We start from the raw sequence: 23,213 nt of genomic DNA on the forward strand, positions 1-23,213 counted from the left end.
ATTGCCCTCTGACATATAATGAAAGAAACATCCAGTTAAGAAACACGGAGCAGAAACTATTCTGGCCTTGAGATGCATTATCGTCCCGAGCACAAATTAAGATTGTGGGGCTTTGTCATAAATCTACCCGGGCCCTATGCAGTTGGGCTGAGGGGATTTTTGTATCCCTCTTTGGACCGTTTCCATCCATCCCTCCTCTCCTGGTGCTGTATCCTAAATGGCACCCTATTCCCCATATAGTGCTCTACTTTTGACCCATAGAGCTCTGATAGTGGTGCCATTTGGGACGTAGTCATGGAATAGCCAAGCAGTCTCCCCTGCTCCCGAACAGAAATCCCATGCATCCTACAGGCCAGGGGGGAACTCAAAGCGGTAATTGGGTCTTAAAAAGCTGACTTGTCGAGCTGAAATGAGGAATTCATCTCAATTACGTTGAGATTTATTTAGGCCTATTACCTTGTGATGGATTATAACTGACAAACTTAATGCTAGTGGCCATGAATCATTTCATATTGCAAGATATACTTAAGATTACTGAAACCCCTTTAAAAGGGTAATTTAAGTTTTTTAAGTAGTTCATTTTATGCCAAAATCATTCATTTAGAAGGGATGTTATTCACCAAAAGGTCTTAATTAGATAATTTAGCCTTAATTTAGCCAGCCAAATGTCTGAACATGATTGTTAGGTTACAGGTTGAAGGTTCACAGAATTAAAAAATAACAACGTAATGTGTATCTATGATCAGGTTACTCCATAATTGAAATCTATAATGAACAAAAATGTAAATGCAACATGCAACAATTTCAAAGATTTGTCTGAGTTAGTTCATATAAGGCAATCAGTAAATTGAAATAAATTAATGTGTGGTTCCCACGATGAAGCATGGAGGAGGTGTGATGGTGTGTTTGTGCTTTGCTGGTGACAGAATTCAAGGCACACTTAACCAGCATGGCTACCACAGCATTCTGCAGCGATACGTCATCCCATCTGGTTTGCGCTTAATGGGACTATCATTTGTTTTTCAACAAGACAATGATCTAACACACCTCCAGGGTGTGTAAGGGCTATTTGACCAAGAAGGAGAGTGATGGAGTGCTGCATTAGATGACCTGGCCTCCACAATCACCCAACCTCAACCCAATTGAGATGGTTTGGGATGAGTTGGACCACAGAGTGAAGGAAAAACAGCCAACAAGTTCTCAGCATATGTGGGAACTCCTTCAAGACTGTTGGAAAAGCATTCCTCATGAAGCTGATTGAGAGAAAGCCAAGCTGATTGAGAGAAAGCCAAGAGTGTGCAAAGCTGTCATCAAGGCAAAAGGTGGCTACTTTGAAGAATATAAAATATAAAATGCATATTGATTTGTTTAACACTTTTTTGTTTACTACATGATTCCATATGTGTTATTTCATAGTTTTGATGTCTTCACTATTATTCTACAATGTAGAAAATAGTAAAAAAAAAAAAAAAAAAAAAAAAAAAAGTTGAATGAGTAGATGTGTCTAAACTTTTGACTGGTACTGTAGCTGGATCTACACAACCATTTTTGACATTATACTACTTTTGTGGTCTGAAAACATCGGAAAAACTTTCATTTATGAGTGACATGTCCCTTTGAGCTCAGATCTCTCTCAGGCCCATATTTTTCTCCTCAGCAAAAAATGCACATATAAAAACTGGAGCCTCTGGAGGCTTTGTGGTTTATTGAACACGAGCGCCATCGTGTGGCTAATTTATGCACCTGACGGGAAAGAGATGAGCACACTGATTGATAGGTAGGCCTAGTTTACACTGAATTTGACACTGAAAAGAAAAATGCTTAAAAGTAACTGCAATACAATTCACTATTTCCCTCTATTTATAAATAAATAGTGATGTTTGATCAAATTATAGTAATATCTTATCAATGACAGAGTCACCATATTTGCATAAAAGTTCACCATAATGCTCTGTTTCCGACGTGATGCTGCGTCATGGTTAAGCTAGCCCATGCACGACTGGGGGAGTGTCACATACCTTGGCTTTGATTTGTGTACATTTCCATTTAACCCACACAAGTTCTTGAGTCACTTCCACGTTTTTACTGTCAGTGGTTTTAAGCGGTTATGATTATCAGGCCTATATGGTTATTGATTTGTTTAGGCAAATTGTTCCAGGTTTTGATGCGCTATTGTCTATTTAAGCAATTATACGATCATTATACCACGGCTAAGGGCTGTTCTTATGCAAGACGCAAAGCGGAGTGCCTGGATTCAACCCATATACCACAAACCCCCGCGGTGTCTTATTGCTATTATAACTGGTTACCAATTTAATAAGAACAGCAAAATAAATCGTTGCGTCTTGCATAAGAACAGCCCTTGGCCATGGTATATTGGCCATATACCACACCCCCTGGGGCCTTATTGCTTAAATAGACAATTGAGCATCAAAACCTAGAACAATTTGCCTAAACAAATGAATAACCATATAGGCCTGATAATCATAACTGCTTAAAACCACTGACATTATAAACGTGGAAGTGACTCAAGAACTTGTATGGGTTAAATGGAAATGTACAGCCCTTGGCAATGGTATATTGGCCATATACCACACCCCCTCGGGCCTTATTGCTTAAGAATAACATTATTAGACATAATAGGGCGTTTTCTTACACATATGAATATTAGTCCTATAAAAAGCCATTTCAATGGAGACTCCATTGAGCATGCTTTTTTCAGCCAAGACTTAAGCTGTGTCCGGGAAACCGGCCCATAGAGATGCACTAAAGTGAAATTATCTCCCTCTCATGAGAAAATATAATATTGTGCCATAAACGTCCACTTCATATCTATTGCGCTCCATATTCTGATCCTATTTTCCTTATAGGCCCTGTTCACGAAGCTAATTAGATATTGACCGCCACAATGTCCGTAATTAATAGACTATCTATCACTTTCATTGAGACTGCGTCCCTGGCACCTGCAGACGGCCTTGACCGCTTCAATGTCATTGTGGGTAATCGTCATCTCGAGCTGGTATAATTACAGTTGAACAGTCGGTGAAATCCAAGCAGGTTTGGCTGCTCCGTTTCGGGGTCAATTTCATAAAGATTCAGGAATAGACTAAATAGGCTAATTGAATAATTTTAGATTTACTATTAGGGTTATTGTAATTTCAATTGGGTTATTTGCCTATTCACTGGATCAAAATAAGGTTTAGGCTACGCATTACCTTTAGATCTATCCAAATAGCCAGGAAATTTTCAATTCTTGCCCATGTAGTTTAGAAAATTCCATTACTTATTCAATGCCATTGAATGAGATTATAATAACACCATTTGCAGACTACATCAGGCTACGTTTGCTCAGCAGATGGCGTGAACTTGCGTGATAGAATTTAACCTTTCCAATACTTTCGCATTCCTTCATACACTTCTAGCGTTGAAACGCAAAACGGTGTTGAGTAATGTCAATGACCCTTCGAGCAAATTGGCCATTTCCAGAACATTAACAAATTTCCGCGTCATCATTCACAACTGTTCCCAACCCCTCTCTCTCTAATGCAGGAAGTGACAGTTGTTCACATGTGCGCAGAGCGCATCATTTGCACAGCCCCTATTGGCATACGGGTGTTTTACAGTCACGAGACTATCCATGTATATATGACATCTGAGAAAGCGTTGCTCAGTTCAAACACTGATGAGGTACCACAAGCACGAGCAGAATATCCGGAGACGCACAGTTTCCAACCATAGACGGATCGCTAAAAACAAAACCTAGTTAATTGGAATTCACATAGGTCAGTAAACGAAGGCACGGGGACATTTCTTCAGCTGGGGTGGAAGGTGAGCGCATTTTTTTCATTTTTTTTTTGGACGCTAATGTTGTCGCTGGTGATGGTTAATTTGGTGGGTTCTGGGGGGGGGGGGTCAACTCATGACCTCAGTGATCTTCAGGTCGGGAAAGTCGACCTCTAGAAAGATACCCGAAATTGGATTTTGAAATCTGAGTTGGATGACCATTAAAAAATCTCAGTCGGAGCTCGTGTTTCTTTCGAGTTCCAATTTGCCTTGAACGCAGTAATTGTGTCAGTGTTAAAATCCGCTGTAACGTCTCGCTCCTGTCAGCGTCGCGAGCCCACGTAGACCAGTGTTTCCAAATCCGGTCCTTGAGTACCCCCAACAGCACACATTTTTGTTGTAGTCCCAGACAAAAACACCTGATTCAACAAGTCAAGGGCTTGATGACAAGTACATTCAGGTGTCCTTGTCCGGGGCCACAACAAAAATATGTGCTTGGGGTACCCGAGGACTGGAGTTGGGGAAACACTGACCTAAGTGTTTCAATGTCGCAACCTTGCGATGGAGCGCCGCTGTCACATGACTATATTCTGTTGCAGCTGCGTATTTGAAGACCTTCATTCAGCTCAAATTAACTTCATCATAGGTATAGAATATTGTTTCAATGGGTGTCATATTAGTTATTGCTTTTGATCGATGTACAGGTACCTAGCCCTTGATAATGAATCGGTGCCATTTCAGTAAACATACGAGTCATTGGACGAAGGCGTCTTCAGTAAGGGGGAGTTTTGATAAGAGCCCTGATAACAGCATCACTTAGTTCATCGGCGAAACAATTGGCCCAGCGTCGTCCGGGTTATGGTTAGGGTTTGGCCGGGGTAGGCGTCATTGTAAAATAATAGTTTTTGTTCTTAACTAACTTGCCTAGTTAAAGTTTAAATAAATATGGGTTTGGAAGCATAAAGACCTTATCTTTCATATCAGTGAGAAATAATAGGGTAATAAAAGGTTACGTTGATACACACCTTTTGTAGGGTTAGTGTTCCCACATGGCCGTATCTCCATGTTACAATGCGTGTTTAGCATAACAGATAGAAGACAGAGGGACCACCAGTGCTAATGAGCTATTTAGCATGTCAACAGAAGGCCGCCAGAAACCTGTTGTCACTGAAAAATACTATCAGCTGAAAACTCGGAAGCCGGTTGAAACAGTCTACAGTAAGTGTATATTTGCGAAATGATTTGGATGTGATATGAAAGTAAAGAGCTTCATGTTTCTAGAACGTATCCCATTTGAGAATCAATTCACATTTCGATGGAGTATTTAGACAGTCTCCCTCTGAAAATAACATATAAGGAGCAATGGTAGGCTCCCTAAGAGTACATTTTGGGCTAATGGGTACCATGCATTTATGCTGAAGGAAGGGCAGGGCAATGTTTCCCAATGACAGATGCCATATCAACAGTCACTAACTTAGTTCAATGTATTCAACCAGACAGTTCCTATGGTATTTGTTTTTGTCAGTGCAGCATTGGCATCAGAAGTATACAATATGCTAATGACACGCCTTTGATATAACATTTCAAGGAGATAGTGAAGACTTATTATTATCAAATCTAGAATGACAAAAACGCTATCTTCAATATTTACAGTTGAAGTCGGAAGTTTAGACACCTGAGCCAAATACATTTAAACTCAGTTTTTCACAATTCCTGACATTTAATCATAGTAAAAATTCCCTGTCTTAGGTGAGTTAGGATCACCACTTTATTTTAAGAATGTGAAATGTCAGAATAATAGTAGAGAGAATGATTCATTTCAGCTTTTATTTCTTTCATCACATTCCCAGTGGGTCAGAAGTTTACATACACTCAATTAGTATTTGGTAGCGTTGTCTTTAAATTGTTCAACTTGGGTCAAACATTTTGGGTAGCCTTCCACAAGCTTCCCACAAGGCCCAGCTGGTGTAACTGAGTCAGGTTTGTAGGCCTCCTTGCTCGCACACGCTTTTTCAGTTCTGCCCACAACTTTTCTATAGGATTGAGGTCAGGGCTTTGTGATGGCCACTCCAATACCTTGACTTTGTTGTCCTTAAGCCATTTTGCAACAACTTTGGAAGTATGCTTGGGGTCATTGTCCATTTGGAAGACCCATTTGCGACCAAGCTTTAACTTCCTCACTGATGTCTTGAGATGTTGCTTCAATATATCCACATCATTTTCCTTCTCATGAAGCCATCTATTTAGTGAAGTGCACCAGTCCCTCCTGCAGCAAAGCACCCCCACAACATGATGCTGCCACCCCTTTAATCTGTCTGTAAATAATTGTTGGGAAAATTACTTGTCATGCACAAAGTAGATGTCCTAACCGACTTGCCAAAACTATAGTTTGTTAACAAAACCAAGTTTTAACGACTCCAACCTGAGTCTGTGTGAACTTCGACTTCAACTGTATCAACTGCCATTCTTTGCCACAAAGCATATTACAAAACAATTAAGCATAAAGTATTTTACTGTAAGTAATGAGGCATAGGTGATGCTTTCTTCATAAAGAGAGCACAGTAACTATTAATTATGTCATTGAATTACCACCTCAACTGCCACAAGATAGGGCCAACTGTCTAGCAGAGGACAGGAGTCCATTAAGATGCCTGAATTCCAGTGGGCTCACAATGACTTTACAGCATGGTGCCACTAATCTGGGGATTGAATGCACATCGTGTTGTTCCCTATGTCACATAAACCACGTTCTCACTAGATGCCAGTTATGAAAACGAGTTACATTTCATGTAGCCTACATACAGAATTTATGCATGAATTAACTTGAATGTCTGATACTGTTTGTAGTTCTATGCATCCCCCTAACTACTAGACCCGATTCTTACCATCACAGACAAATGTGAATCTAAAACAAGTTTGCTAGCCTTTTCCCCATGCGTTTTACACAAAGAGTTCTTAGGAAGAGCTAATGATAGCCACTAGAATTAGGGAGAAGTACTGTCTCACTTCCCCCATATCCCTGGCTGTAACTTCTTTTCAGTAGTTGGCAAAGAAGTGAGTCATCATATTTTAGAACCTGCCCCGGGCGATAGGAACCTCTGTTAGCGTAGCCTACTTCTACTGACTATCTTTCCTTTACAAAGGCATTATTGGTGAGGTTTGTCTTCTTCATACTGGCCCGTACACACTCGGGTTGCATAACACATTTGACACAATGGTTATGATACAACCGATATTCTTGTGACGCAACGGAGTTTGTCTGCACAAAAGTATTGTCTCCACAAGAGCTGTGTAAACATTCTTGTTCAGACAAATGCTCAGTTCGATCACAACAGTTTTGTCAAATGCGTTCTACGTCAGATGTACCAACTGAGTGTGTATGGGGGCATTAATACTATGGACTCTAGATGCTAGTCAAATAGATTTATGAGTGTACAATATTTATAAACTGCCTGGAAAAGTTGTGAGGCGCACGGCATCGTTAGACATGAGATATTATGCTGGCCCCATGGGTATATGTCCAAACTCAACAACAAAAAATTCCCTAATTTTACCACAGTTGGATTTGGCAATTGAATCAAACCGTCTGGGAAGATTTAACATCTTGGCACCCTTGTGTGCTCACTTGTTTTTCTAGTTTTCATGAATCCCCATGAAAGATCTTTTAATTGCTTTCATCAGATATTGTATTCAGAAGCTTCCACCTTGAAATGTAATTTGGCACAGCACTACAGTATAATGCCTAACAAACTGAAAATGTTTGTTTTAGTCTTGGCAACCCAGAATCGAATCTCGCAAGATTGGGCCAGATCGACCGACCCCCAAGTGCACCCCTGCGGAATTGTGATTCGCCAGAAATAATGAGTGACTCAACAACAAAAAAATACTGGCCACCGGTAAAAATGTTTTTCATAATCCATATCCCTCAGCCTCCCGACAGATGTAACCTAACATTTTTATGTTTTGTCTTTCGAGAGACTATAGCCTAATAAACTGAACGTGTGTGAACTTAGTCTGCTCGGCTTACACACTGAGAACAAACATCTTCAGTATGCGTCTCTCTCCACTTCTAACAGGGTAGGTTCTGAGGCTAGGTACCTTGTCTGCATCTGTACACACTAATAACCCCCCTCAACTTAACCTCTGTACCTCAGCTGTTACTCACACAACTCAGTTACCCTGGCAACCAGCTGGAATGAGAATGCAAGGGTACATTTCCTGCACCATTTGCATGCGCCTTTAAAGTGGAACTTACAGCGTTTTAGCAACATGAAATCGTGTTAAAATCTGTTCATATACCACCCCAGCAAGAAGCGGGGGGGTTATATGCGACCACTTATATGGTCATTTACACATTTTCATACATTCATAGAATGTTTGGGTATGACGTAGAGTAAAGCATTTGTGAAAAGTGGGAAAGCAGCCATACATTTTGGCAATTAATAGACAGACACTGCAGTAAATTAAACGTCTTACATTTGGGAATTTTACAGTCCTATTGATCAAACAGCATACCTTTTCATGGTTATCTCACCCTGTTGCCAATTCACATCAACAACAACAAGATCAACAGCTAATGTTAGCCAGAGTGAGATGAGGAAACAGTAGATAAACCCTCAACTTTTTCAGCTTGTAGTTGGCTATCAAAATTGCACTGCTAAACGATGGGGAATAGTAGCCTGCTCGCCCCTTCTGGCTGCAGGGGCAGTATTGAGTAGCTTGGATGAAAGGTGCACAGAGGTGCCCATATTAAACGGCCTGCTCCTCAGTCCCAGTTGCTAATATATGCATAGTATTATTCATATTGGATAGAAAACACTCTGAAGTTTCTAAAACTGTTTGAATTATGTCTGTGAGTATAACAGAACTCATATGGCATACAAAAACCTGAGAAGTTCCACTTCCTGTTTGAAATTTTTCTGAGGTGGCAGATTTTCAACCAAGCTCTCAATGAAATTACAGCGAGATATGGATGAGTTTTCACTTCCTACGGCTTCCACTAGATGTCAACAGTCATAAGAACTTTGTCAGATGACTCTAATGTGAAGGGGGGCCGAAAGAGACAGGAATGAGTAATCACTGCCACGAGCTGATCACGCATTCACCATGCGCCTTCACATGAGGAGGACGTCCGTTCCACCGCTCTTCTGAAGTCAATCTAATTCTCCGGTTGGAACGTTATTCAAGATGTATGTTAACAACATTCTAAAGATTGATTCAGTACATCGTTTGACATGTTTCTACTGACTGTTACGGAACTTTTGGACATTTCGTGACGTTATAGTGGAGGTGCTTTGTGACTTTGGAATTGTTTACCAAAGGCGCTAACCAAAGTAGCTAATTGTACATAAATAACGGACATTATCGAACAAATCAAGCATTTATTGTGGACCTGGGATTCCTAGGACTGCATTCTGATGAAGTTCATCAAAGGTAAGGAAACATTTATCATGTATTTTCTGGTTTCTGTTGGCCCCAACATGGCGGCTAATTTGGCTATTGTTCTGAGCTCCGTCTCAGATTATTGCATGATTTGCTTTTTCCGTAAAGTTCTTTTGAAATCTGACACAGCGGTTGCATTAAGGAGAGGTATATCTATAATTCCATGTGTATAACTTGTATTATCATCTACATTTATGATGAGTATTTCTGTTGAAACAATGTGGCTATGCAAAATCACTTGATGTTTTTGGAACTAGTGAATGTAACGCGCCAATGTAAACTCAGATCTTTTGTTATAAATATGAACTTTATCAAACAAAACATGCATGTATTGTGTAACATGAAGTCTTTTGAGTGTCATCTGATGAAGATAATCAAAGGTTAGTGATTAATTTGATCTCTATTTCTGCTTTCGCTGGAAAAATGGCTGTGCTTATTGTGGTTTGATGGTGACCTAACAATCGTTTGTAGTGCTTTCGCTGAAAAGCATATTTGAAATTGGACACTTTGGTGGGATTAACAACAAGAATACCTTTAAAATGATATAAGACACATGTATGTTTGAGGAATTTTAATTATGAGATTTCTGTTGTTTGAATTTGGCGCCCTGCACTTTCTCTGGCTGCTGTCATACCGATCCCGGTAGCGGGATGCAGCCATAAGAAGTTATTAAGTAACTATGATGGAACATTTGTTGTGGAAATTCAACATCAGGGACACCTGAAGTCAATATTAAATGAATCATCCTTTATTATCAGTGCGCTGGAGAGGTTCCAGCCAACTCAATGCACCATGTACACATGCTCCCCCGGGGCAGTCCTGTTAGTTCTCTTATATACTGCTTACACAGACAAGTTATATTTGCATGCTTTTAATGATTCATTATTCATCATTAATACATCATTAACTTTAGTTCCTGCATGTGACTGACCAATACCTCACGAGGCTTCTTCTCTCCAAAGCTGGGACCTGGAAACTGAGATGCCTTTCAGTTCTCAAAACAATGTTCTGGGTGAAATTGCTTATAGTGCGGATTCCTCCCAGGCACATTCAATCAGTCACTTACATGAACACAGACATTGGTTATTAGAAAAGCACAAACATTTTCCATCACATTCCCTCTTATCACTCACTCTGTGATAATTATCATGACATTTTATTCATTTGGTTATTACTTAAACTATCAAAGTAGTAAGTAAACAAAATCAATGCATAAAACCAGACACTTCCCCCTTTCAACCCTTCATTCTGGGTTGTACAATCCAATTTGTAAAACCATGGCTTAACTTAAGGCTGAAATCTCATTAACGGGATCGATTTGACTGTTGGCCAGTGAAAGTGCAGGGCGCCAAATTCAAACAAATCTCATAATTAAAATTCCTCAAACATACAAGTATTAAACACCATTTTAAAGATTAACTTGTTGTTAATCCCACCACAGTGTCCGATTTCAAAAAGGCTTTACGACGAAAGCATACCATGCGATTATGTTAGGTCAGCACCTAGTCACAAAAACACAGCAATTTTTCCAGCCAAAGAGGAGTCACAAAAAGCAGAAATAGAGAGAAAATGATTCACTAACCTTTGATCTTCATCAGATGGCACTCATAGGACTTCATGTTACACAGTACATGTATGTTTTATTCGATAAAGTTCATATTTATATCCAAAAATCTGTTTACATTGGCGCGTTATGTTCAGTAATGTTTTGCTTCCAAAACATCCGGTGATTTTGCAGAGAGCCACATCAATCTACAGAAATACTCATCATAAATGTTGATGAAAATACAAGTTTTATGCATGAAATTAAAGATATACTTCTCCTTAATGCAACTGCTGTGTCAGATTTCAAAAAAGCTTTACAGCGAAAGCACACCATGGAATAATCTGAGTACAGCGCCACCAAAACAAGCCATACAGATACCCGCCATGTTGTGGAGTCAACAGAAGTCGGAAATAGCATTATAAATATTCACTAACCTTTGATCTTCATCGGAATGCACTCCCAGGAATCCCAGTTCCACAAATGTTTTTTGTTTGATAAAGTCCATAATTTATGTCCAAATACCTCCTTTTTGTTTGCGCGTTTAGTTCACAAATCCAAATTCACAAGGCGCAGGCACTTAGTCCAGACAAAGTCAAAGCAGTTCCATTACAGTTCGTAAAAACATGTCAAATGATGTATAGAATCAATCTTTAGGATGTTTTTATCATAAATCTTCAATAATATTCCAACCGGACAATTTCTTTGTCTTTAGAAATGAAAGAGAACGCAGCTCGCTCTCACGGCTGCGCGTGTGATTTAGCTCATGGCATTCTGCCAGACCCCTTAGTCAAACAGCTCTTATTCGCTCCCCCTTCACAGTAGAAGCTTGAAACAAGGTTTTAAAGACTGTTGACATCTAGTGGAAGCATTAGTGTACATTTGGTCCTATTGCACTTCCTATCTTGGATAGGCAATTACTTGAAAATCTACAAACCTCAGATTTCCCACTTCCTGGTTGAATTTTTTTTCTCAGGTTTTTGCCTGCCATATGAGTTCTGTTATATTCAGACATCATTCAAACAGTTTTAGAAACTTCAGTGTTTTCTATCCAAATCTACTAATAATATGCATTTCTTAGCTTCTGGGCCTGAGTAGCAGGCAGTTTTACTCTGGGCACCTTATTCATCCAAGCTACTCAATACTGCCCCCCAGCCATAAGAAGTTAAGACCTTTGCTTCAAACAGTTACACATATGCTTCATTACACAATTTAATTTATGGATTCTGGCAATGACATTTCAACTGTAGCTTTTGTCACGAGTGGCATGTTGATGACGGATCGGTATCTCAATGCATTTTTTGTGTAAATTACTATACATTTTGCAGTGTGCAGACCTCCACGATCAACCTGATACCACAAATAAACTATTTTAAACAAGCCTATATCAATTACGGGCATGGTTGACCACCCCCCTCCCTCCCTGCACTTGTTCTTCTGCTGTCTCTTCATTTTCTTCTTCAGATAATGATAGTGTTGTTGTTAGAATGATATATTATTGGATGTAATGTATTTGTATTGTTTTAATGAGTATTTGTATAGTGGCTGTGTAAATGCCCTTACCTGCCCAGGGGCTACGGGTGCAAATTAGCTTTTGGCTAACCGCGGGACATTTACAGTTGAAGTTGGAAGTCTACATACACTTAGGTTGGAATCATTAAAACTAGTTTTTCAACCACTCCACACATTTCTTGTTAACAAACTATAGTTTTGGCAAGTGGGTTAGGACATCTACTTTGTGCATGACACCATACATTTTTCCAACAATTGTTTACAGACAGATTATTTCACTATCACAATTCCAGTGGGTCAGAAGTTTACAAACACTAAGTTGACTGCCTTTAAACAGCTTTGATAATTCCAGAAAATGATGTCATGGCTTTCGAAGTTTCTGATTGACTCAAATGATGTCAATTAGCCTATTGGAGGTGTACCTGTGGATGTATTTCAAGGCCTACCTTCAAACTCAGTTCCTCTTTGCTTGACATCATGGGAAAATCTAAAGAAATCAGCCAAGACCTCAGAAGAAATTGTAGACCTCCACAAGTCTGGTTCATCCTTGTGAGCAATTTCCAAATGCCTGAAGGTACCATGTTCATCTGTACAAACAATAGTACACAAGTATAAACACCATGGGACCACGCAGCCATAATACCACTCAGGAAGGAGACGCGTTCTGTCTCCAAGAGATGAACGTACTTTGGTGCGAAAAGTGCAAATCAATCCCAGAACAGCAAAGGACCTTGTGAAGAGGCTGGAGGAAACGGGTACAAACGTATCTATATCCACAGTAAAACGAGTCCTATATTGACATATTTGAAAGGCCACTCAGCAAGGAAGAATCCACTGCTCCAAAACTGCCATAAAAAAGCCAGACTACGGTTTGCAACTGCACATGGGGACAAAGATTGTACTTTTCGGAGAAATGTCCTCTGGTCTGATGAAACAAAAATAGAACTGTTTGGCCATAATGACCATTACTATGTTTGGAGGAAAAAGCGGGAGGCTTGCAAGTCGAAGAACACCATCCCAACCGTGAAGCACGGGGATGGCAGCATCATGTTGTGGGGGTGATTTGTGCAGGAGGGACTAATGCACTTCCCAAAATAGATGGCATCATGAGTTAGGAAAATTAGGTGGATATATTGAAGCAATATCTCAAGACATCAGTCAGAAAGTTAAAGCTTGGTCGCAAATGGGTCTTCCAAATGGACAATGACCCCAAGCATACTTCCAAAGTTGTGGCAAAATGGCTTAGGGACAACAAAGTCAAGGTATTGGAGTGGCCATCACAAAGCCCTGAACTCAATCCCATAGAAAGTTTGTGGGCAGAATTGAAAAAGCATTTTTCGAGCAAGGAGGCCTACAAACCTGACTCCGTTACACCAGCTCTGTCCGGAGGAATGGGCCAAAATTCACCCAACTTATTGTGGGAAGCTTGTGGAAGGCTACCCAAAACGTTTGACCCAAGTTAAGCAATTTAAAGGCAATACACTCAATTAGTATTTGGTAGCATGTAAACTTCTGACCCACTGGGAATGTGATTATAGCTGTGATATAAAGCTGAAATATAAAATTCTCTCCTATTATGACATTTCACATTCTTAAAATAAAGTGGTGAGCCTAAGACAGGGAATTCTTACTAGGATTAAATGTCAGGAATTGTGAAAAACTGGACTGTACATTGATGTTGCATTATTGTAATATTAATGTGCATTGTCCCCAATAAATTAACAACCAATTTCTATGTTCATGCAAGTGACAATATGCCTGGGAGGAATCCTCACTATCAGTATCTGCAATTTGGCAGTACACCCAGAACATTGTTTAGAGAACGGAAGGTGATATCTCCAGTTTCAAAGTCTCTGCTCGGAGAGAAGAAGCCTCGTGAGGTATTGGTCGGTCACATGCATGAACCAAACGTTAGTGATATATTAATTGTGAATAATGAATAAGCAAAATCATGCAAAAATGACTTGTCTGTATAAGCAGTATATAGGAGATCTAACGGGACTGCCCCGAGGGAGCTCACTTCAGACCGGTACTTTATGCATCTAAGGTAGACTGACCTTTCCAGCTTGCTGTTAATAAGGAATGATTAATTAAATATTGACTGAGTGTCCCTGTGTTGAATTTCCACGACAACCATCTGTCTTATGTAACCATACCAGACGTAACATATTTGGGTGTCCCAGATTACTATGTTACGTCTAGTCTGAGACCAGGCTGTGCCTGCCAATGCATACTTGTCCCAATTCACAATGGGAACTTGCCTGTCTGCCCACCCATTTGATCGACGCCAAATGCATTTGACTGACAACTAGGAAAAGGGGATACCTGGTCAGTTGCACAACTGAAATCTGTCTTCCGCATTTAACCCAACCTCTCTGACTCAAAACCTAAGAGATATGCTAACTGTAACAGTCGTTCAGGTTCAGCATAGCTAGCTAGCAAAGATATTCACATTTCTTGCTTGCTCACCAAATGACACATGCATACTGTATGCAACTAGCCACAAAAAAAGATATGGCAGGAAAAAGTCAGCCACTCGTCCAATGACAACATCCTCCCAGCAGCTAGCTAGCTAACGTTAGGCTCCGTGTTTATTAGCTTGCTACATAAATTCAAACTGATACAGTGCATCCCGAATGGGCGGTTCCCAAACTAAGGGTCGTGACCCCATGGGAAAATGGTGTCTCGGGAGAATTTACAAAAGTGTTAAACAAATCAAATACATTTGAGATTCTTCATAGTAGCCACCGTTTGCTTTGATGACAGCTTTGCACACCAACTTCATTAGGTAGTCACCTGGAATGCATTTCAATTAACAGGTGTGCCTTAAGTTCATTTGTGGAATTTCTTTCCTTTAATGCGTTCGAGCCAATCAGTTGTTGTGACACGGTAGGGGTGGTATACAGAAGATGGCCCTATTTTGTAAAAGACCAAGTTCATATTATGGCAAGAACAGCTCCAAATAAGCAAAGAAAAATGACAGTCCATCAGTACTTTAAGACATGAAGGTCAATCTGGAAAATTTCAAGAACTTTGAAAGTTTCAAGTGCAGTTGCAAAAACCATCAAACTTTATGATGCAACTGGCTCTCATGAAGACCGCCACAGGAAAGGAAGACCCAGAGTTACCTCCGCTGCAGAGGATAAGTTCATTAGAGTTAACTGCATCTCAGATTGCAGCCCAAATAAATGCTTCACAGAGTTCAAGTAAGACACATCTCAACATCAGCTGTTCAGAGGAGACTGCGTGAATCAGGCCTTCATGGTCGAATTACTGCAAAGAAACCACTACTAAAGGACACCAATAATAAGAAGAGACTTGGTTGGGCCAAGAAACACGAGCAATTGACAATAGACCGGTAGAAATCTGTCCTTTGGTCTGATGAGTCCAAATTTGACATTTTTGGTTCCATCCGCCTTGTCTTTGTGAGATGCAGAGTAGGTGAACGGATGACCTCCGCATGTGTGGTTCCCACTGTGAAGCATGGAGGTGTGACGCTGTGGGGGTGCTTTGCTGGTGACACTGTCAGTGATTTATTTAAAATTCAAGGCGCACTTAACCAGCATGACTATCCACAGCATTCTGCAGCGATACACCATCCCATCTGGTTTGTGCTTAGTCCCACTATCATTTGTTTTTCAACAGGAAAATTACCCATCAAACCTCCATGCTGTGTAAGGGCTATTTGACCAAGAAGGAGAGTGATGGAGTGCTGCATCAGATGACCTGGCCTCCACAATTACCCAACCTTAACCCAATTGAGATGGTTTGGGATGAGTTGGACCACAGAATGAAGGAAAGCAGCCAACAAGTGCTCAGCATATGTGGGACCTCCTTCAAGACTGTTGGAAAAGCATTCCAGGTGAAGCTGGTTGAGAGAATGCCAAGAGTGTGCAAAGCTGTCATCAAGGGAAAAGGTGGCTACTTTGAAGAATCTCAAATCTATTTTGATTTAACCCTTTTTTGCTTACTACATAATTCCATGTGTTATTTCATAGTTTTGATGTCTTTACTATTATTCTACAATGTAGAAAATAGTAAAAATAGACAAACCCTTGAATGAGTAGGTGTCCCAACTTTTGAGTGTGTGTGTGTGTGTATATATATATATATATATATATATATATTATTCTTGAATGTCATTCATTAATGCCTCATGAGCTTTTTTCAACTGTCCTACCCCAACAGAACCCAAAATATAAACTTTCTTCATCCCCGTTGTTTGTAAACGATGTAATTATAAACAAATACTGTATAGCCTCAACACCACTCTGTATAGCTGGATAATAGATATTGTAAATAGACGGTACCACAGACTGATGCATTGAACCTAAACTCGGCAACCAAGAACCACTTGGACATCGTCAATTTTTTTTTTTTTTTTAACCATGCTGCGCGACGATCCTCAGCTCGGCATCAAAAATAACACCAATGGTGGTGGGGCAGCCTGTGGCGCCGTTTCCCCCTACTGCTGATTCTGTCTTTATTGTAGGATTGTTGCATTTGACTAAGGTATTGTCACAAGTTCAAAAAGTGATGCCCTAGACATTATCATAACTCAACTGTTTGGCCATTCATCTATTAACATGGCACATTTGTTTTGCCCTCTCTAACAATGCCAAACTGTAATTGGTCGGGATGACCTGCATTTCCTGTCCATTAGCCAGCAGTCTAGCTCTATGCCTGGCCACTGTAACAGTTCAATACTGTGGAACGAATGGCATCGATCATTGCATTGAGTAGGGATTTGATGCACTGAGGCATTGTGGGATTGATTAACCCACATTCAGAGCTCAGACGTGCACTCGCACAGGGCCACAGGTAGCTGTCAAACGCCGACAGTATTCTAATCCATTAGCTAGCACGGACATGAGGGATGAGGGAGACTTGCAGTACGTGTGCCTTGAGTCAAGACATTGAGATTGTTGAGAAAGTCATGAGATGGGTCAGTGGCCAGGGCCGTATCAGAGTAGGAGTGCTGTTCTAGAATCAGTTCCCCTGTCCATGATGTCTTATTCACTATGGTCTAAAATCCAAGACGGATCCTAGATCAGCAGTTCAATTCTGAGACATTTTATGAATATACTGTAGGTCCTGCGCTTATCTGTATGCCTATTGAGCATGACTCTTATTCTTGATCTAGTTCTATTGGAAGGGTGCGAGAGAACAACTAGAGGGAAAGGACCGAGCAAACGAAGGAAAATTATCAACGAGAGGGAAAGAGAAAGTGTAGGATGAAGAGAGGAGTGTGTCCCCTGCTTTGGGACAGCAGCACCGACCAGGCCTACTGGAGGTTTACCATCACCGTGCCAACCAGGAGGGGTATGAGGCATCTGCCCCCCCAAAACACACACTCCCAGCTCACATAAACTAACAGAGCAGAAAAGGGCACAGAGGTTATTAATAGCAAACAAACAAACAGGATACAACTGGACTCCCAGTGGAACTGGTAACTGATTGCTCTACAAAGTTGATTTCATTGTTTACCAGTTTGTTTGTGGTTAAGAACATATTACTTGACTACTATCCTTCATGTATCAGTTTGTTTTAAAACGTATGTTTGTCGTTTTTCTATCTTTGGTAAGTATTGTTTGATATAGTTGACATGGCTATTAACTTTGAACATGTCTGACTTTCGCTGGTCGTGTTTTCTCCATCTTTCTTTGAAGAACTTGGGCTGCTCTACGGTTTCGGGTTTAGTTGAGGACAAGGCTGATTTGACCCATAATTAGTGTGCTGTGGAGTAATGGTGTTTGTAGTCTGTTTACCTGGTTTCTGTATCTACTGAGCGCTATGTCAGTGTAAGACAAGGGAAGTTTGTGTTTAAGGTCATTTGCAGGCCATTGTAAACAGCAGAGAGATTCTTCCACTGTAGATTAATATGTAAACAGATCTGTCTCTGGCTGCGTTTACACAGCCAGGCCAATTCTGATATTTTTACCACTATTTGGTCTTTTGACAAATCGCATTAGATCTTTTCACATCAGATCTTTTTCAGAGCTGATAAGTCAAAAGACCAAATAATGAAAATAATATAATAAATTGGCTGCCTGTGTAAATGCAGCCTGTCTGTTTCTCACTCTCAGCCAGGATTTAACACTTGACGGGTTCATAGCTTTTGGAATAACAAAATGTTATGGTTGAGTATGGATCATATGATCGTGACTACAGTGTAGTAATGAATTATTTTTGATATGCGACAACAGACTAACTGCTACAGTAAGGTACTCGAGGCTAAGTCCTAAATGGCATCCAATTCCCTATATAGTGCGCTACTTTTGACCAGAGCCCATGGTTAAAAGTAGTGCACTATATAGGGAATAGGATGCCATTTAGGACTTACCCCCGAGAGCATAGCGCTTTACTTCAGGTCTGTCCTCACTGCTCTGTCCGTCTACAATTGAGATCTGCTGTCTAAGGGACTTCCATTGGGCTACGTAGAAATAGAAACCCTAACAGAAGACACACCGTTGAAAAGTTGCCTCTCGGTTAGCCATGTGGCCGTTCAGCAGATACAATGTACTATCGGTAGGTATGCACCTTGAGCTATTTACTTTTTACCTGGTAATCTTGCACAATAGGGCATGTCCTGTTTTGATGACTGGAGTATTGGATCTCTATCTCTCTCTCAACTTTTTTGTTTCACAATGCTCCATTTGTACTCTTTTTAAACATCTGATGTGATTTCCAAATAAACCGGGAATACCAGGCCTCAGGCAGAGACCTAGTCACGTTATGACTGCTACTTAGTCATGGATGTTTCATTACGTGTTGAACAATGTGAGGCCACAGTAAGGAAATCATGCCGATTTTTCTCCCGGTGTTGTGTGAAGGATCTCCTTTTTAGACCAGGGGCCGTATGTATCGAGCATTTCAGAGTAGGAGTGCGGATCTAGAATCGGGTCCCTCCCTGTGTAGGTCATCTTATTCTTTGTGATCTGAAGGCAACGCTGAGACGCTTTCTATATGTTTCCCTTCCTATACCCCCTGTATGCTCTATACATTCTAGGAAATATCTCATCTGCTGCTACACTGAAAAAAATATATATAATACAACATGTAAAGTGTTAGTGTCATGTTTCATGAGCTGAAATAAAATATCCCAGAAATGTTCCATCCGCACAAAGCTTATTTCTCTCAATGTTGTGCACAAATTTGTTTACATCCCTGTTAGTGAGCATTTCTCCATTGCCAAGATAATCCATCCGGGTGTGGCATATCAAGAAGCTGATTTAAGCAGCATGATCATTACACAGGTGCATCTTGGGCTGGGGACAACAAAACGGCACTCTAAAATCTGCCGTTTTGTCACACAACACAATGCCACAGATATCAAATTGAGGGAGTGTGCAATTTGGCATGCTGACTGCAGGAATGTCCACCAGAGCTGTTACCAGATAATTTAATGTTAATTTCTCTACCATAAGCCGCCACCAACGTCCATTTTGGAGAATTTGGCAGTACGTACAACTGGCCTCAAAACCGCAGACCACGTGTAACCGTGCCAGCCAAGGACCTCCACATCCAGCTTCTTCGCCTTCATCAGAAACCATCTCACGGAAGCTCATCTGTGTGCTTGTTGTCCTCACCAGGGTCATGACCTGACTGCAGTTTAGCGTCGTAACCGACTTCAGTAGGGAAATGCTCACCTTTTGATGACCACTGACGTTGCTGGAGAAGTGTGTTCTTCATGGACTTATCCCAGTTTCAACTGTACCGCCTGATCAAATCCTATGTGAAGAAGATGTGTCACGCTGCTTGAGGCAAATCGTGGTCACACCAGATACTGACTGGTTTTCTGATCCACGCCCCTACTTTAAAAAATAAATAAATATCTGTTGGTCACAGATGCATATCTGTATTCCCTGTCATGTGAAATCCATAGATTAGAGCCTAATGACTGATTTCATTTTTATGAACTGTAACTCAGTCAAATCTTTGAAATTGTTGCAGTTCACATGTTTAGTGAATTTCTAAATATTAAGGCTGTATTGAAGCTTTCGGGTGCGTGGGGAATAGCCGCTCGGATTGGAGAGGAGGCAAGTTAAGCTTTCCTGAATAACTGGGCCTGCCTGGAGCATATGTGACCACATTATTATTTATTCTAATTTTTATAGGATGACTTGGGAGAATGATGATCTGCAAAGGACAGCACGTCTCTGTATCAAAAGTAAAAAAAAATACAGCCAGACTGGCCTGCTAAGGTGTCTTTCTAGACCTTATAAACTGTTGAGTAGACCCACAACTGATCCAAATGAAATATTAAAATCACAGGAATTTTGCGCCGTTATTGAAAATGACATTTTCACTGCAGCTGGGAGTAGATTTTTGTACTCACTTGAAAACAACAATGCAATTATTCATTGTGTTGTAGGCTAGTCTAGGGTAGGATCATTTGTATTGTCCCTAAACAAGATCAATAGGGGAGCTTTTTGAGCTGCGTGTCTCATGTCTTCACTATTCTTTCATGCGCAATGAGAGGCAGCAGAAAGGCCAGGTCCATCAGCCCTGCCTATCAGGGCGATTCCCTGATCCACCTCTACGCAGACGACACCATTCTGTATACTTCTGGCCCTTCCTTGGACACTGTGCTATCTAACCTCCAAACGAGCTTCAATGCCATACAACACTCCTTCCGTGGCCTCCAATTGCTCCTAAACTAGTAAAACCAAATGCATGCTTTTCAAACGTTCGCTGCCTGCACCCGCCCGCCCGACTAGCATCACCACCCTGGACGGTTCCGACCTAGAATATGTGGACATCTATAAATACCTAGGGGTCTGGCTAGACTGCAAACTCTCCTTCCAGACTCATATYAAACATCTCCAATCCAAAATCTAATCAAGAATCGGCTTTCTATTTCGCAACAAAGCCTCCTTCACTCACGCCGCCAAACTTACCCTAGTAAAACTGACTAGCCTACCGATCCTCGACTTCGGCGAYGTCATCTACAAAATAGCTTCCAATACTCTACTCTGCAAACTAGATGCAGTTTATCATAGTGCCATCCGTTTTGTTACTAAAACACCTTATACCACCCACCACTGCTTACTGTATGCTCTAGTCGGCTGGCCCTCGCTACATATTCGTCGCCAGACCCACTGGCTCCAGGTCATCTACAAGGCTATGCTAGGTAAAGTGCCGCCTTATCTCAGTTCACTGGCCACGATAACAACACCCACCCGTAGCACGCGCTCCAGCAGGTATATCTCACTGATCATCCCAAAAGCCAACACCTCATTTGGCCGCCTTTCCTTACAGTTCTCTGCTGCCTGTGACTGGAACGAATTGCAAAAATCKCTGAAGTTGGAGACTTTTATTTCCCTCACCAACTTTAAACATCTGCTATCTGAGCAGCTAACCAATCGCTGCAGCTGTACATAGTCCATCTGTAAACAGCCCACCCAATTTACCTACCTCATCCCCTTACTGTTTTTATTTATTTACTTTTCTGCTCTTTTGCACACCAGTATCTCTACTTGCCCATGATCATCTGATGATTTATCACTCCAGTGTTAATCTGCTAAATTGTAATTATTCGCTCCTATGGCCTATTTATTGCCTACCTCCTCATGCCTTTTGCACACAATGTTATATAGACACTTTTTTTCCCCTACTGTGTTATTGACTTGTTTATTCCATGTGTAACTGTGTTGTTGTCTGTTCACACTGCTATGCTTTATCTTGGCCAGGTCGCAGTTGTAAATGAGAACCTGTTCTCAACTAGCCTACCTGGTTAAATAAAGGTGAAATAAAAATTTAAAAAAAATCCTATTTATTGTAGTGGATTCATATTAAAAATGGATGCAGCTTATATGTGGTATTATGCTAGTTAGCCTATTGCAAATCTGGACAAATGATCCACCTACCACTATTGTCACTATGAATGGTGGATAGAGGGCTGGATATACTGTTACACTGGTAGATTATACTGACCTGTGGTATAGTAAAAGTTAGCACACAGAAAAGCATAAGGGACCAAAACATATAGGGGGAGGTACATGCAAGCACATGAGGAAATTTGGCTAGTATGGAAGAAATTCTATAGTAAAATCTCCAAAAGAGAGAACGTAAACCATGGGGGAAAATGCACTACCCTCCCCTGTGCCCAATTTTTTTAAATAACCACACAAACCTCTCCAAAGCAACAAAAAAAAGATGGACAACCGTCCCCTATTTTGGAACACCCCCCTCCAGTAAAATTTGATCTGTCCCTAATGTTATAACTCTCACATGCTTGGAAAGGGTCAGACACACACACACACACACTTTTGCATGGAATCAACTTGTTTTAAAGAGGATTTTAGGAATTTTTCTATGGCCAAAGTTGATGTTAGTGATAGATACGGTATGTTAATTGAGTTGTAATTGGACTGTTAATATGTGAAGTTAATAAAGAGTGCACAGTGTGACTGGGGTGTCAGTGGGGGTTGAACGTGTGGTACGGGAGTGATGTTAACACTGTCTGGTGGATCATGCAGATGACTACTGGGGCTGTAAATTGACAGGTGAAGACGACGTCCCATAGAGCTCCACTTTGGAGTTTATTCTCTTTTCAAAGCTGCCTCCCAGCGATGAAATGGCAGACTTGTATGGGATGGAAGTACTGTATAGCTGGGCATGTTTCGCCTGGTGCTCCAGGCCGCCTATGATATCAGTAAAGAAATGCTTATGGAAAGGGGGTCACTTGGGCGTTATGGCTGTGGCTTCAGTTCTTCATTCGTCCATATGCAATCGTAAATCACAATTTCACACTCTACCCCATCATTATGTAATATTAGAGCTAATGTTAGCTTAAGTCTTGTCCCCAGCTCGCTCTCTCGCGCCCCTTTCTTTCTCCCATTTCTCTCTTTCTTGCGCTCTCTCTCTCTTGCGCTCTCTTTCTCTCTCTTGCGCTCTCTTTCTCTCTCTTGCGCGCTCTCTTTCTCTCTCT

At 40.9% G+C, this 23,213-nt stretch overlaps 1 protein-coding gene across 6 annotated transcripts in view; it reads left to right on the forward strand.

Annotated features, from left to right (window-relative positions):
- Window positions 1-3,655: 3,655 nt before the first annotated feature.
- The window catches only part of LOC111953465 (dnaJ homolog subfamily B member 6), a 49,151-nt gene continuing 29,593 nt past the window's right edge, over window positions 3,656-23,213 (forward strand). For 3 of the 6 annotated variants that reach the window (XM_023972756.2, XM_023972761.2, XM_023972759.2), the window contains exon 1: window positions 3,656-3,828. The gene's annotated coding sequence lies outside the window, so the exon portion shown is untranslated. Of the gene's footprint in view, window positions 3,829-4,458; window positions 5,002-23,213 lie in introns of those variants that run through there. The other 3 variants (XM_023972763.2, XM_070435452.1, XM_023972758.3) reach the window with 2 other exon arrangements.

The sequence above is a fragment of the Salvelinus sp. IW2-2015 genome, linkage group LG27 (assembly GCF_002910315.2).
Source record: "Salvelinus sp. IW2-2015 linkage group LG27, ASM291031v2, whole genome shotgun sequence".
Classification (NCBI taxonomy): Eukaryota; Metazoa; Chordata; class Actinopteri; order Salmoniformes; family Salmonidae; genus Salvelinus; species Salvelinus sp. IW2-2015.